This window comes from Schistocerca americana, chromosome 8 (assembly GCF_021461395.2).
Source record: "Schistocerca americana isolate TAMUIC-IGC-003095 chromosome 8, iqSchAmer2.1, whole genome shotgun sequence".
NCBI classification, from domain to species: Eukaryota; Metazoa; Arthropoda; class Insecta; order Orthoptera; family Acrididae; genus Schistocerca; species Schistocerca americana.
Genome location: NC_060126.1, coordinates 11,376,036 through 11,393,839, shown reverse-complemented (window position 1 = coordinate 11,393,839; position 17,804 = coordinate 11,376,036).

Genomic DNA, 17,804 nt, shown 5'->3' with positions numbered 1-17,804 from the left:
TATCCCTTGGACCTTCATATTGACGATGAAACACAGAAAGTGCATCGGAGATAAATACAAAAGGCACAATGCCGACTTAGGTAGAAGAAGCCTGACTCTTCTTACTGTCTATGATTTGAGCCTTTCCTGTGAGACCAGTTTTAGATTCCGTTGCTTTAATTCAAGTTTACTGCATCCCTTGGACCTTCTTATTGACGATGAAACACAGAAATTTCATCGGAAATAGATACAAAAGGCACAATGCCGACTTAAGTTACAGAAGACTGAGTCTAAGGTCTGTTATTTGAGCCTTTCCTGTGTGACCAGTTTTAGATTCCGATGCTTCACTTCAGGTTACTGTATGCCTTGGACCATCATATTGACGATGAAACACAGAAATTGCATCGGAAATAAATACAAAACGCACTATGCCGACTTAAGTACAAGAAGACTGATTCTTTTAACAGTGTATGATTTGTGCCGTTACTGTGAGACCAGTTTTAGATTCCGATGCTTCACTTCAGGTTTACTGTATGCCTTGGACCTTCATGTTGTTGACGAAACACTGAAATTGCATCGGAAATAAATACAAAAGGCACAATGCCGACTTAAGTACAAGAAGACTGTCTCTTCTTACTGTCTCTGATTTGAGCCTTTCCTGTGAGGCCAGTTTTAGATTCCGATGCTTCTCTTCAGGTTTACTGAATCCCTTGGACCTTCATCTTGACGATCAAACACAGAAAATGCATGGGAAATAAAAATAATAGGCACAACGCCGACTTTAATACAAGAAGACTGACTCTTTGTACTGTCTGTGATTTAAGCCTTTCCTGTGATACCAATTTTAGATTCCGATGCCTCACTACAAGGTTCCTGTATCCCTTGGACCTTCACATAGACGATGAAACACAGAAATTGCATCGGAAATAAATACTAAAGGCACAATGCCGACTGAAGTACAAGAAGACTGACTCATCTTACTGTCTATGATTTGAGCCTTTCCTGTGTGACCAGTTTTTGATTCCGATGCTTCACTTCAGGTTTACTGTATGCCTTGGACCTTCATGTTGTTGACGAAACACTGAAATTGCATCGGAAATAAATACAAAAGGCACAATGCCGACTTAAGTAGAAGAAGCCTGACTCTTCTTACTGTCTATGATTTGAACCTTTCTGTGAGACCAGTTTTAGATTCCGTTGCTTTTCTTCAGGTTTACTGTATCCCTTGGACCTTCTTATTGACGATGAAACACAGAAATTGCATCGGAAATAGATACAAAAGGCACAATGCCGACTTAAGTACAAGAAGACTGATTCTTTCAAATGTCTATGTTTTGGGCCGTTACTGTGATACCAGTTTGAGATTCCGATGCTTCACTTCAGGTTTACTGTATCCCTTGGTCCTTCATGTTGTCGACGAAACACTGAAATTGCATCGGAAATAAATACAAAACGCACAATGCCGACATAAGTACAAGAGGACAGACTCTTCTTACTGTCTCTGATTTGAGCCTTTCCTGTGAGGCCAGTTTTAGATTCCGATGCTCACCTCAGGTTTACTGTATACTTTGGTCCTTCATATTGACGATGAAAAACAGAAATGGCATCGGAATTAAATACAAAAGACACAATGCCGACTTAAGTTAAAGAAGACTGACTCTTCTTACTGTCTGTGATTTGAGCCTTTTCTGTGAACCAGTTTTAGATTCCGATGCTTTACTTCAGGTTTACTGTATCCCTTGGACCTTCATATTGACGATGAAACACAGAATTTGCACTGGAAATAAATACAAAAGCACAATGCCGACTTACGTACAAGAAGACTGACTCTTCTTACTGTCTATGTTTTGAGCCTTTCCTGTGAGAACAGTTTTAGATTCCCCTGCTTCTTTTCAGGTTTACTGTATCCCTTGGACCTTCATATTGACGATGAAACACAGAAATAGCATCCGAATTAAATATAAAAGGCATAATGCCGACATACCTTAAAGAGGACTGACTCTTTTTACTGTTTATGTTTTGAGCCTTTAATGTGAGACCAGTTTTAGATTCCTCAGTTTACTGTATCCCTTGGACCTTCATATTGACGATGAAAGACAGAAATTGCATCGGAAATAAATGCAATTGGCTCAATGCCGACTTAAGTACAAGAAGACTGACTCTTCTTACTGTCTGCGATTTGAGCGTTTCCTGTGAGGCCACTTGTAGATTCCGATGCTTCTCTTCAGGTTTACTGAATCCCTTGGACCTTCATCTTGACGATGAAACACAGATATTGCATCGGAAATAAAAATAAAAGGCCCAATGCCGACTTTAATAGAAGAAGACTGACTCTTCTTACTGTCTGTGATTTGAGCATTTCCTGCGATACCAGTTTTAGAATCCGATGCTTCACTTCAGGGTACTGTATCCCTTGGACCATCATATTGACGATGAACCACAGAAATTGCATCAGAAATAAATACAAATGGCACAATGTCGACTTAAGTACAAGGAGACTGTCTCTTCTTACTGTCTCTGATTTGAGCCTTTCCTGTGAGGCCAGTTTTAGATTCCGATGCTCAATTCAGGTATACTGTATCCCTTGGTCTTTCATATTGACGATGAAAGACAGAAATTGCATCGGAAATAAATACAATTGGCTCAATTCCGACTTAAGTACAAGAAGAGTGACTCTTCTTCCTAACTACGATTTGAGCCTTTCCTGTGAGGCCAGTTTTAGATTCTGATGCATCTCTTCAGGTTTACTGATTCCCTTGGACCTTCATATTGACGATGAAACACAGAAATTGCATCGGAAATAAAAATAAAAGGCACAATGCCGACTTAAGTACAAGAAGACTGACTGTTCTTACTGTCTGTGATTTGAACCTTTTCTGTGATACCAGTTTTAAATTGCGATGCTTCACTTCAAGTTTACTATATCCCTTACACCTTCACATTGACGATGAAACACAGAAATTGCATCGGATATAAATACAAAAGGCACTATGCCGACTTAAGTACAAGAAGACTGACTCTTCTTACTGTCTATGATTTTTGCCTTTCCTGTGAGACCAGTTTTACACTCCGATGCTTCACCTCAGAATTACTGTATCCCTTGGACCTTCATATTGAAGATGAAACACAGAAATTGCAAAGGAAATAAATTCAAAAGGCACAATGTCGGCTTAAGTACAAGAAAACTGACTCTTCTTACTGTCTATGAGTTGAACCTTTCCTGTGAGGCCGGTTTTAGATACCAATGCTTCACCTCTGGTTTACTGTATCCCTTGGACCTTCATATTGACGATGAAATACAGAAATTGTATCGGAATTAAATACAAAAGCCACCTTGCCGACATGAGTTAAAGAAGAATGACTCTTCTTACTGTCTATGATTTGAGCCATTCCTGTGGGACCAGTATCAGATTCCGATGCTTCACCTCAGGTTTACTGTATCCCTTGGACCTTCAAATTGACGACGAAACACAGAAATTGCACAAGAAATTAATACAAAAGGCACAATGCCGACATAAGTTTTAGTAGACTGACTCTTCTCAATGTCTGTGATTTGAGCCTTTCCTGTGAGACCAGTTCTAGATGTCGATGCTTCACTTCAGGTTTACTGTATCCCTTGGATCTTCATATTGACGATGAAACACAGAAATTGCATCGGAAATAACTACAAAACTCACAATGCCGACGTAAGTACAAGAAGACTGACTCTTCTTACTGTCCATGACTACAGCCTTTCCTGTCAGCCCTGTAATAGATTCCGCTGCTTCACTTCAGGTTTACTGTATCTCTTGGACCTTCATATTGACGATGAAACACGGAAGTTGCATCGGAAATAAATACAAAAGGCACAATGCCGACTTAAGTACAAAAAGACTGCTTCTTCTTACTGTCTATGATATGAGCCTTTACCGTGAGACCAGTTTTCGATTCCGATGCTTCACTTCAGGTTTACTGTATCCTCTTGGACCATCATATTGGCGATGAAGCTCAGATATTGCATCGGAAATAAATACAAATAGCACAATGCCCACTTAAGTACAAGAAGACTAACTCTTTTTACTGTCTATGATTTGAGCCTTTCCTGTGCGACCAGTTTTGGATTCCGATGCTTCACCTCAGGTTTACTGTATCACTTGTACCTTCATATTGACGATGAAACACAGAAATTGCATCGGAATTAAATACCAAAGGCACAATGCCGACTTGAGTTAAGGATGACTGACTCTTCTTACCGTCTATGATTTGAGCCTTTCCTGTGAACCCAGTTTTCGATTCCAATGCTTCACCTCAGGTTTACTGTATCCCTTGGACCTTCATATTTACGATGATACACAGAAATTGCAACGGAAATAAATGCAAAAGGCACAATAACGGCTTAACTACAAGAAGACTGTTTCTTCTTACGATCTATGATTAGAACCTTTCCTGTGAGGTCAGAATTAGATTCCGATGCTTCACCTCAGGTTTACTGGATCCCTTGGACCTTCATATTCACGATGAAACACAGAAATTGCATGGGAAATAAATACAGAAGGCACAAAGCCGACTTAAGTACAAGAAGACTGACTCTTCTTACTGTCTATGACTTGAGCCTTCCCTGTGAGGCCAGTTTTAGATTACGATGCTTCACCTAAGGTTTACTGTATCCCTTCGAAATTCATATGGACGATGAATCACACAAATAGCATCGGAATTAAATACAAAAGGCACAATGCCGACTTAAGTTAAAGAAGACAGGCTGTTCTTACTGTCTGTGATTTGAGCCTTTCCAGTGAGACCAGTATTAAATTCCGATGCTTCACTTCAGGTTTCATGTATCCCTTGGACCTTCATATTGACGATGAAACACAGAAATAGCATTGGAAATAAATACAAAAGGCACAATGCCGTATTATGTGCAAGAAGACTGACACTTCTTACTGTCTATGATTTGAGCCTATCCTGTGAGGCCAGTTTTAGATTCCGATGCTTCTCTTCAGGTTTACTGTATCCCTTGGACCTTCATATTGACGATGAAACACAGAAATTGTATCGGAATTAAATACAAAATGCATAATGCCCACCTAAGTACAAGAAGACTGACTCTTCTTACTGTCTACGATTTGAGCCTTTCCTTTGAGGCCAGTTTTAGATTCCGATGCTTCACTTCAAGTTTACTGTATCCCTTTGTCCTTCTTATTGACGATGAAACACAGAAATTGCATCGGAAATAAATACAAAAGGCACAATGAAGACCTGACTCTTCTTACTGTCTATGTTTTGAACCTTTCCTGTGATACCAGTTTTAGATTCCGATTCTTCACCTCAGGTTTACTGTATCCCTTGCACCTTCATATTGACGATGAAACACAGAAATTGCATCGGAATGAAATACAAAAGTCAAAATTCCAATTTATGTACAAGAAGACTGAATCTTCTTCCTGAATATGTTTTCAGCCTTTCCTGTGAGACCAGTTTTAGATTGCGATGCTTCACCTCAGGTTTACTGTATCCCTTGGACCTTCATATTGACGATGAAACGCAGAAATTGCATCGGAAATAAATACAAAAGGCACAATGCCGACCTAAGTACAAGAAGACTGACTCTTCTTACTGTCTATGTTTTGAGCCTTTCCTGTGATACCAGTTTTAGATTCCGATGCCTCACCTCAGGTTTACTGTATCCCTTGGACCTTCATATTCACGATGAGACACAGAAATTGCATAGGAAATAAATACAAAAGGCAAAATGCCGACTTAAGTACAAGAAGACTGACTCTTTTTACTGTCTATGTTTTGAGCCTTTCCTCTGATACCAGTTTTTGATTCCGATGCTTCCCTTCAGGTGTACTGTATCCTTTGGACCGTCATATTCACGATGATACTCAGAAACTGCATCGGAAATAAATACAAAAGGCACAATGCCGACCTAAGTACAAGAAGACTGACTCTTCTTACTGTCTATGTTTTGAGCCTTTCCTCTGATACCAGTTTTTGATTCCGATGATTCACTTCAGGGTACTGTATCCCTTGGACCATCATATTGACGATGAAACACAGAAATTGCATCGGAAATAAATACAAAACGCAAAATGCAGACTTCAGTTAAAGATGACTGACTCTTCTTCCTATCTGTGAATTGTTCCTTTAGTGTGAAACCAGTTTTAGATTCCCATGCTTCACTTCTGGTTTATTGTATACCTTGGACCTTCATATTGACGATGAAACACAGGAAGTGCATCGGAGATAAATACAAAAGGCACAATGCCGACTTAAGTAGAAGAAGCCTGACTCTTCTTACTGTCTATGATTTGAACCTTTCTGTGAGACCAGTTTTAGATTCCGTTGCTTTTCTTCAGGTTTACTGTATCCCTTGGACCTTCTTATTGACGATGAAACACAGAAATTGCATCGGAAATAGATACAAAAGGCACAATGCCGACTTAAGTACAAGAAGACTGATTCTTTCAAATGTCTATGTTTTGGGCCGTTACTGTGATACCAGTTTGAGATTCCGATGCTTCACTTCAGGTTTACTGTATCCCTTGGTCCTTCATGTTGTCGACGAAACACTGAAATTGCATCGGAAATAAATACAAAACGCACAATGCCGACATAAGTACAAGAGGACAGACTCTTCTTACTGTCTCTGATTTGAGCCTTTCCTGTGAGGCCAGTTTTAGATTCCGATGCTCACCTCAGGTTTACTGTATACTTTGGTCCTTCATATTGACGATGAAAAACAGAAATGGCATCGGAATTAAATACAAAAGACACAATGCCGACTTAAGTTAAAGAAGACTGACTCTTCTTACTGTCTGTGATTTGAGCCTTTTCTGTGAACCAGTTTTAGATTCCGATGCTTTACTTCAGGTTTACTGTATCCCTTGGACCTTCATATTGACGATGAAACACAGAATTTGCACTGGAAATAAATACAAAAGCACAATGCCGACTTACGTACAAGAAGACTGACTCTTCTTACTGTCTATGTTTTGAGCCTTTCCTGTGAGAACAGTTTTAGATTCCCCTGCTTCTTTTCAGGTTTACTGTATCCCTTGGACCTTCATATTGACGATGAAACACAGAAATAGCATCCGAATTAAATATAAAAGGCATAATGCCGACATACCTTAAAGAGGACTGACTCTTTTTACTGTTTATGTTTTGAGCCTTTAATGTGAGACCAGTTTTAGATTCCTCAGTTTACTGTATCCCTTGGACCTTCATATTGACGATGAAAGACAGAAATTGCATCGGAAATAAATGCAATTGGCTCAATGCCGACTTAAGTACAAGAAGACTGACTCTTCTTACTGTCTGCGATTTGAGCGTTTCCTGTGAGGCCACTTGTAGATTCCGATGCTTCTCTTCAGGTTTACTGAATCCCTTGGACCTTCATCTTGACGATGAAACACAGATATTGCATCGGAAATAAAAATAAAAGGCCCAATGCCGACTTTAATAGAAGAAGACTGACTCTTCTTACTGTCTGTGATTTGAGCATTTCCTGCGATACCAGTTTTAGAATCCGATGCTTCACTTCAGGGTACTGTATCCCTTGGACCATCATATTGACGATGAACCACAGAAATTGCATCAGAAATAAATACAAATGGCACAATGTCGACTTAAGTACAAGGAGACTGTCTCTTCTTACTGTCTCTGATTTGAGCCTTTCCTGTGAGGCCAGTTTTAGATTCCGATGCTCAATTCAGGTATACTGTATCCCTTGGTCTTTCATATTGACGATGAAAGACAGAAATTGCATCGGAAATAAATACAATTGGCTCAATTCCGACTTAAGTACAAGAAGAGTGACTCTTCTTCCTAACTACGATTTGAGCCTTTCCTGTGAGGCCAGTTTTAGATTCTGATGCATCTCTTCAGGTTTACTGATTCCCTTGGACCTTCATATTGACGATGAAACACAGAAATTGCATCGGAAATAAAAATAAAAGGCACAATGCCGACTTAAGTACAAGAAGACTGACTGTTCTTACTGTCTGTGATTTGAACCTTTTCTGTGATACCAGTTTTAAATTGCGATGCTTCACTTCAAGTTTACTATATCCCTTACACCTTCACATTGACGATGAAACACAGAAATTGCATCGGATATAAATACAAAAGGCACTATGCCGACTTAAGTACAAGAAGACTGACTCTTCTAACTGTCTATGATTTTTGCCTTTCCTGTGAGACCAGTTTTACACTCCGATGCTTCACCTCAGAATTACTGTATCCCTTGGACCTTCATATTGAAGATGAAACACAGAAATTGCAAAGGAAATAAATTCAAAAGGCACAATGTCGGCTTAAGTACAAGAAAACTGACTCTTCTTACTGTCTATGACTTGAACCTTTCCTGTGAGGCCGGTTTTAGATACCAATGCTTCACCTCTGGTTTACTGTATCCCTTGGACCTTCATATTGACGATGAAATCCAGAAATTGTATCGGAATTAAATACAAAAGCCACCTTGCCGACATGAGTTAAAGAAGAATGACTCTTCTTACTGTCTATGATTTGAGCCATTCCTGTGGGACCAGTATCAGATTCCGATGCTTCACCTCAGGTTTACTGTATCCCTTGGACCTTCAAATTGACGACGAAACACAGAAATTGCACAAGAAATTAATACAAAAGGCACAATGCCGACATAAGTTTTAGTAGACTGACTCTTCTCAATGTCTGTGATTTGAGCCTTTCCTGTGAGACCAGTTCTAGATGTCGATGCTTCACTTCAGGTTTACTGTATCCCTTGGATCTTCATATTGACGATGAAACACAGAAATTGCATCGGAAATAACTACAAAACTCACAATGCCGACATAAGTACAAGAAGACTGACTCTTCTTACTGTCCATGACTACAGCCTTTCCTGTCAGCCCTGTAATAGATTCCGCTGCTTCACTTCAGGTTTACTGTATCTCTTGGACCTTCATATTGACGATGAAACACGGAAGTTGCATCGGAAATAAATACAAAAGGCACAATGCCGACTTAAGTACAAAAAGACTGCTTCTTCTTACTGTCTATGATATGAGCCTTTACCGTGAGACCAGTTTTCGATTCCGATGCTTCACTTCAGGTTTACTGTATCCTCTTGGACCATCATATTGGCGATGAAGCTCAGATATTGCATCGGAAATAAATACAAATAGCACAATGCCCACTTAAGTACAAGAAGACTAACTCTTTTTACTGTCTATGATTTGAGCCTTTCCTGTGCGACCAGTTTTGGATTCCGATGCTTCACCTCAGGTTTACTGTATCACTTGTACCTTCATATTGACGATGAAACACAGAAATTGCATCGGAATTAAATACCAAAGGCACAATGCCGACTTGAGTTAAGGATGACTGACTCTTCTTACCGTCTATGATTTGAGCCTTTCCTGTGAACCCAGTTTTCGATTCCAATGCTTCACCTCAGGTTTACTGTATCCCTTGGACCTTCATATTTACGATGATACACAGAAATTGCAACGGAAATAAATGCAAAAGGCACAATAACGGCTTAACTACAAGAAGACTGTTTCTTCTTACGATCTATGATTAGAACCTTTCCTGTGAGGTCAGAATTAGATTCCGATGCTTCACCTCAGGTTTACTGGATCCCTTGGACCTTCATATTCACGATGAAACACAGAAATTGCATGGGAAATAAATACAGAAGGCACAAAGCCGACTTAAGTACAAGAAGACTGACTCTTCTTACTGTCTATGACTTGAGCCTTCCCTGTGAGGCCAGTTTTAGATTACGATGCTTCACCTAAGGTTTACTGTATCCCTTCGAAATTCATATGGACGATGAATCACACAAATAGCATCGGAATTAAATACAAAAGGCACAATGCCGACTTAAGTTAAAGAAGACAGGCTGTTCTTACTGTCTGTGATTTGAGCCTTTCCAGTGAGACCAGTATTAAATTCCGATGCTTCACTTCAGGTTTCATGTATCCCTTGGACCTTCATATTGACGATGAAACACAGAAATAGCATTGGAAATAAATACAAAAGGCACAATGCCGTATTATGTGCAAGAAGACTGACACTTCTTACTGTCTATGATTTGAGCCTATCCTGTGAGGCCAGTTTTAGATTCCGATGCTTCTCTTCAGGTTTACTGTATCCCTTGGACCTTCATATTGACGATGAAACACAGAAATTGTATCGGAATTAAATACAAAATGCATAATGCCGACCTAAGTACAAGAAGACTGACTCTTCTTACTGTCTACGATTTGAGCCTTCCCTTTGAGGCCAGTTTTAGATTCCGATGCTTCACTTCAAGTTTACTGTATCCCTTTGTCCTTCTTATTGACGATGAAACACAGAAATTGCATCGGAAATAAATACAAAAGGCACAATGAAGACCTGACTCTTCTTACTGTCTATGTTTTGAACCTTTCCTGTGATACCAGTTTTAGATTCCGATTCTTCACCTCAGGTTTACTGTATCCCTTGCACCTTCATATTGACGATGAAACACAGAAATTGCATCGGAATGAAATACAAAAGTCAAAATTCCAATTTATGTACAAGAAGACTGAATCTTCTTCCTGAATATGTTTTCAGCCTTTCCTGTGAGACCAGTTTTAGATTGCGATGCTTCACCTCAGGTTTACTGTATCCCTTGGACCTTCATATTGACGATGAAACGCAGAAATTGCATCGGAAATAAATACAAAAGGCACAATGCCGACCTAAGTACAAGAAGACTGACTCTTCTTACTGTCTATGTTTTGAGCCTTTCCTGTGATACCAGTTTTAGATTCCGATGCTTCACCTCAGGTTTACTGTATCCCTTGGACCTTCATATTCACGATGAGACACAGAAATTGCATAGGAAATAAATACAAAAGGCAAAATGCCGACTTAAGTACAAGAAGACTGACTCTTTTTACTGTCTATGGTTTGAGCCTTTCCTCTGATACCAGTTTTTGATTCCGATGCTTCCCTTCAGGTGTACTGTATCCTTTGGACCGTCATATTCACGATGATACTCAGAAATTGCATCGGAAATAAATACAAAAGGCACAATGCCGACTTAAGTTAAAGAAGACTGACTCTTCTTACTGTCTATGATTTGAGCCTTTCCTTTGAGGCCAGTTTTAGATTCCGATGCTTCACTTCAGGTGTACTGCATCCCTTGGTCCTTCTTATTCACGATGAAACACAGAAATCGTATCGGAATTAAATACGAAATTTGCCGACTTTTGTACAAGAAGACTGACTTTTCTTACTGTCTATGATTTGAGCCTTTCCTGTGGTACCGGTTTTAGATTCCGATGTTTCACCTCAGGTTTACTGTATCCCTAGGACCTTCATATTGACGATGAAACACAGAAATTGCATCGGAATGAAATACAAAAGGCAAAATTCCAATTTAAGTACAAGAAGACTGAGTCTCCTTCCTGAATTTGTTTTCAGAATTTCCTGTGAGACCAGTTTTAGATTCCGATGCTGCACTTCAGGTTTACTGTATCCCTTGGACCTTCATATTGACAATGAAACCCAGAAATTGCATCTCAATTAAATACAAAAGGCACAATGCCGACTTAGATACATCAAGAATGACTCTTCTTACTTTCTATGATTTGAGCCTATCCTGTGAGGCCAGTTTTAGATTCCGATGCTTCTCTTCAGGTTTACTGTATACCTTGGTCCATCATATTGACGATGAAACATAGAAATAGCATCGGAAATAAACACAAAAGGCACAATGTCGACTTAAGTACAAGAAGACTGACTCTTCTTACTGTCTATGCCTTGAGCCTTTCCTGTGAGAACAGTTTAGATTCCGACGCTTCACTTCAGGTTTACTGTATCCCTTGGACCTTCATATTGACGATGAAACACAGAAATTGTATCGGAATTAAATACAAAAGGCATAATGCCGACCTAAGTACAAGAAGACTGACTCTTCTTGCTGTCTATGATTTGAGCCTTTCCTTTGAGGCCAGTTTTAGATTGCGATGCTTCACTTCAAGTTTACTGTATCCCTTTGTCCTTCATATTGACGATGAAACACAGAAATTGCATCGGAAATAAATACAAAAGGCACAATGAAGACCTGACTCTTCTTACTGTCTATGTTTTGAGCCTTTCCTGTGATATCAGTTTTAGATTCCGATTCTTCACCTCAGGTTTACTGTATCCCCTGCACCTTCATATAGACGATGAAACACAGAAATTGCATCGGAATGAAATACAACAGGCAAAATTCCAATTTAAGTACAAGAAGACTGACTCTTCTTACTGTCTATGTTTTGAGCCTTTCCTGTGATACCAGTTTTAGATTCCGATGCTTCACCTCAGGTTTACTGTATCCCTTGGACCTTCATATTGACGATGAAGCACAAAATTTTCATTGGTATTAAACAAAAAGGCACAAGGCCGACTTAAGTACAAGGAATCTTACTCTTCTTACTGTCTATGTTTTGAGCCTTTCCTGTGATTACGGTTTTAGATTCCGATGCTTCACCTCAGGTTTACTGTATCCCTTGGACCTTCATATTGACGATAAGACAAAGAAATTGCATAGGAAATAAATACAAAAGGCAAAATGCCGACTTAAGTACAAGAAGACCGACTCTTTTTACTGTCTATGTTTTGTGCCTTTCCGGTGAGAACGGTTTTAGATTCCGATGCTTCACTTCAGGTTTACTGTATCCCTTGGTCCTTGATATTGACGCTGAAACACAGAAATCGTATAGGAATTAAATACAAAAGTCACAATGCCAACTTAAGTTAAAGAAGAGTAACTCTTCTTACTGTCTATGATTTGAGCCTTTCCTGTGATACAAGTTTTATATTCCGATGCTTCACTTCAGGTGTACTGTATCCTCTGGACCGTCATAATCACGATGAAACTCAGAAATTGCATCGGAAATAAATACAAAAGGCACAATGCCGACTTAAGTTAAAGAAGACTGACTCTTCTTACTGTCTATGATTTGAGCCTTTCCTTTGAGGCCAGTTTTAGATTCCAATGCTTCACTTCAGGTGTACTGTATCCCTTGGTCCTTCATATTCACGATGAAACACAGAAATCGTATCGGAATTAAATACAAAAGGCAGATTGCCGACTTATGTACAAGAAGACTGACTCTTCTTACTGTCTATGTTTTGAGCCTTTCCTGTGATACCAGTTTTAGATTCCGATGCTTCACCTCAGGTTTACTGTATCCCTTGGACCTTCATATTGACGATGAAACACAGAAATTGCATCGGAATTAAATACAAAAGGCACAATGCCGACTTAAGTTAAAGAAGACTGACTGATCTTACTGTCAGCGATTTGAGCCTTTCCTTAGAGACCAGTTTTAGTTTCCGGTGCTTCACTTGACGTTTACTGTATCCCTTTGGACTTCCTATTGACGATGAAACACAGAAATTGCATCGGAAATAATACAATAGGCACAATGCCGTCTTAAATACAAGAAGACTGACTCTTCTTACTGTCTATGTTTTGAGCCTTTCCTGTGATACCAGTTTTAAATTCCGATGCTTCACCTCAGGTTTACTGTATCCCTTGGACCTTCATATTCACGATGAGACACAGAAATTGCATAGGAAATAAATACAAATGGCAAAATGCCGACATATGTACAAGAAGACTGACTCTTTTTACTGTCTATGTTTGTAGCCTTTCCTGTGGAAACAGTTTTAGATTCCGATGCTTCACTTCAGGTTTACTGTATCTCTTGGTCCTTCATATTGACGCTGAAACACAGAAATCGTATCGGAATTAAATACAAAAGTCACAATGCCGACTTAAGTTAAAGAAGACTGACTGATCTTACTGTCTGCGATTTGAGCCTTTCCTGTGAGACCAGTTTTAGTTTCCGGTGCTTCACTTCAGGTTTACTGCATCCCTTGGGCCTTCCTATTGACGATGAAACACAGAAATTGCATCGGAAATAATACAATAGGCACAATGCCGACTTAAGTACAAGAAGGCTGGCTCTTCATACTGTCTATGCTTTGAGCCTTTCCTGTGAGAACACTTTTAGATTCCGATGCTTCACTTTAGGTTTACTGTATCCCTTGGACCTTCATATTGACGATGAAACACAGAAATTGCATTGGAATAAAATACAAAAGGCACAATGCCGACTTAAGTAAAAGAAGACTGACTCTTCTTACCGTCTGTGATTTGAGCCTTTCCTGTGAGACCAGATTTAGATTCCGATGCTTCACTTCAGGTTTACTGTATCCCTTGGACCTTCATATTGACGATGAAACACAGAAATTTCATCGGTATTAAATAAAAAGGCACAATGCCGACTTAAGTACAAGGAATCTGACTCTTCTTACTGGCTATGTTTTTAGCCTTTTTTGTGATACCTGTTTTAGATTCCGATGCTTCACTTCAGGTTTACTATATCCCTTGGACCTTCATATTGACGATGAACCACAGAAATTGCATAGGAAATTATTACAAAAGGCACAATGCCGAGTTAGGTACAATAAGACTGACTCTTCTTACTGTCTATGCTTTGAGCCTTTCCTGTGAAAACAGTTTTAGATTCCAATGCTTCACTTCAGCTTTACTGTATCCCTTGGTCCTTCATATTGACGCTGAAACACAGAAATCGTATAGGAATTAAATACAAAAGTCACAATGCCAACTTAGATACATCAAGAATGACTCTTCTTACTTTCTATGATTTGAGCCTATCCTGTGAGGCCAGTTTTAGATTCCGATGCTTCTCTTCAGGTTTACTGTATACCTTGGTCCATCATATTGACGATGAAACATAGAAATAGCATCGGAAATAAACACAAAAGGCACAATGTCGACTTAAGTACAAGAAGACTGACTCTTCTTACTGTCTATGCCTTGAGCCTTTCCTGTGAGAACAGTTTAGATTCCGACGCTTCACTTCAGGTTTACTGTATCCCTTGGACCTTCATATTGACGATGAAACACAGAAATTGTATCGGAATTAAATACAAAAGGCATAATGCCGACCTAAGTACAAGAAGACTGACTCTTCTTGCTGTCTATGATTTGAGCCTTTCCTTTGAGGCCAGTTTTAGATTGCGATGCTTCACTTCAAGTTTACTGTATTCCTTTGTCCTTCATATTGACGATGAAACACAGAAATTGCATCGGAAATAAATACAAAAGGCACAATGAAGACCTGACTCTTCTTACTGTCTATGTTTTGAGCCTTTCCTGTGATATCAGTTTTAGATTCCGATTCTTCACCTCAGGTTTACTGTATCCCTTGCACCTTCATATTGACGATGAAACACAGAAATTGCATCGGAATGAAATACAACAGGCAAAATTCCAATTTAAGTACAAGAAGACTGACTCTTCTTACTGTCTATGTTTTGAGCCTTTCCTGTGATACCAGTTTTAGATTCCGATGCTTCACCTCAGGTTTACTGTATCCCTTGGACCTTCATATTGACGATGAAGCACAAAATTTTCATTGGTATTAAACAAAAAGGCACAAGGCCGACTTAAGTACAAGGAATCTTACTCTTCTTACTGTCTATGTTTTGAGCCTTTCCTGTGATTACGGTTTTAGATTCCGATGCTTCACCTCAGGTTTACTGTATCCCTTGGACCTTCATATTGACGATAAGACAAAGAAATTGCATAGGAAATAAATACAAAAGGCAAAATGCCGACTTAAGTACAAGAAGACCGACTCTTTTTACTGTCTATGTTTTGTGCCTTTCCGGTGAGAGCGGTTTTAGATTCCGATGCTTCACTTCAGGTTTACTGTATCCCTTGGTCCTTCATATTGACGCTGAAACACAGAAATCGTATAGGAATTAAATACAAAAGTCACAATGCCAACTTAAGTTAAAGAAGAGTAACTCTTCTTACTGTCTATGATTTGAGCCTTTCCTGTGATACAAGTTTTATATTCCGATGCTTCACTTCAGGTGTACTGTATCCTTTGGACCGTCATAATCACGATGAAACTCAGAAATTGCATCGGAAATAAATACAAAAGGCACAATGCCGACTTAAGTTAAAGAAGACTGACTCTTCTTACTGTCTATGATTTGAGCCTTTCCTTTGAGGCCAGTTTTAGATTCCAATGCTTCACTTCAGGTGTACTGTATCCCTTGGTCCTTCATATTCACGATGAAACGCAGAAATCGTATCGGAATTAAATACAAAAGGCAGATTGCCGACTTATGTACAAGAAGACTGACTCTTCTTACTGTCTATGTTTTGAGCCTTTCCTGTGATACCAGTTTTAGATTCCGATGCTTCACCTCAGGTTTACTGTATCCCTTGGACCTTCATATTGACGATGAAACACAGAAATTGCATCGGAATTAAATACAAAAGGCACAATGCCGACTTAAGTACAAGAAGACTAACTCTTCTTACTGTCTATGATTTGAGCCTTTCCTGTGATACAAGTTTTAGATTCCGATGCTTCACCTCAGGTTTACTCTATCCCTTGGACCTTCATATTGACGATGAGACACAGAAATTGCATAGGAAATAAATACAAAAGGCAAAATGCCGACTTAAGTACAAGAAGACTGACTCTTTTTACTGTCTATGTTTTGAGCCTGTCCTGTGAGAACAGTTTTAGATTCCGATGCTTCACTTTAGGTTTACTGTTCCCCTTGGTCCTTCATATTGACGCTGAAACTCAGAAATCGTATCGGAATTAAATACAAAAGTCACAATGCCGACTTAAGTTAAAGAAGACTGACTGATCTTACTGTCAGCGATTTGAGCCTTTCCTTAGAGACCAGTTTTAGTTTCCGGTGCTTCACTTGACGTTTACTGTATCCCTTTGGACTTCCTATTGACGATGAAACACAGAAATTGCATCGGAAATAATACAATAGGCACAATGCCGTCTTAAATACAAGAAGACTGACTCTTCTTACTGTCTATGTTTTGAGCCTTTCCTGTGATACCAGTTTTAAATTCCGATGCTTCACCTCAGGTTTACTGTATCCCTTGGACCTTCATATTCACGATGAGACACAGAAATTGCATAGGAAATAAATACAAATGGCAAAATGCCGACATATGTACAAGAAGACTGACTCTTTTTACTGTCTATGTTTGTAGCCTTTCCTGTGAAAACAGTTTTAGATTCCGATGCTTCACTTCAGGTTTACTGTATCTCTTGGTCCTTCATATTGACGCTGAAACACAGAAATCGTATCGGAATTAAATACAAAAGTCACAATGCCGACTTAAGTTAAAGAAGACTGACTGATCTTACTGTCTGCGATTTGAGCCTTTCCTGTGAGACCAGTTTTAGTTTCCGGTGCTTCACTTCAGGTTTACTGTATCCCTTGGGCCTTCCTATTGACGATGAAACACAGAAATTGCATCGGAAATAATACAATAGGCACAATGCCGACTTAAGTACAAGAAGGCTGGCTCTTCATACTGTCTATGCTTTGAGCCTTTCCTGTGAGAACACTTTTAGATTCCGATGCTTCACATCATGTTTACTGTATCCAGTGATCATTCATATTGGCGCTGAAACACAGAAATTGCATCGGAATTAAATCCAAAGGTCACAATGCTGTCTTAAGTACAAGAAGATTGAATCTGCTTACTGTCTATGTTTTAAACCTTTCCAGTGAGACCAGTTTTAGATTCCGATGCTTCACTTCAGGTTTACTGTGTCCCATGGACCTTCATATTGACGACGAAACACAGAAATTGCATCGGAATTAAATACAAAAGGCACAATGCCGACTTAAGTTTAAGAAGACTGACTCTTCTTACTGTCTATCATTTGAGCCTTTCCTGTGAGACCAAATTTAGATTCTGATGCTTCGCTTCAGGTTTACTGTATTTTTTGGACCTTCATATTGACGATGAA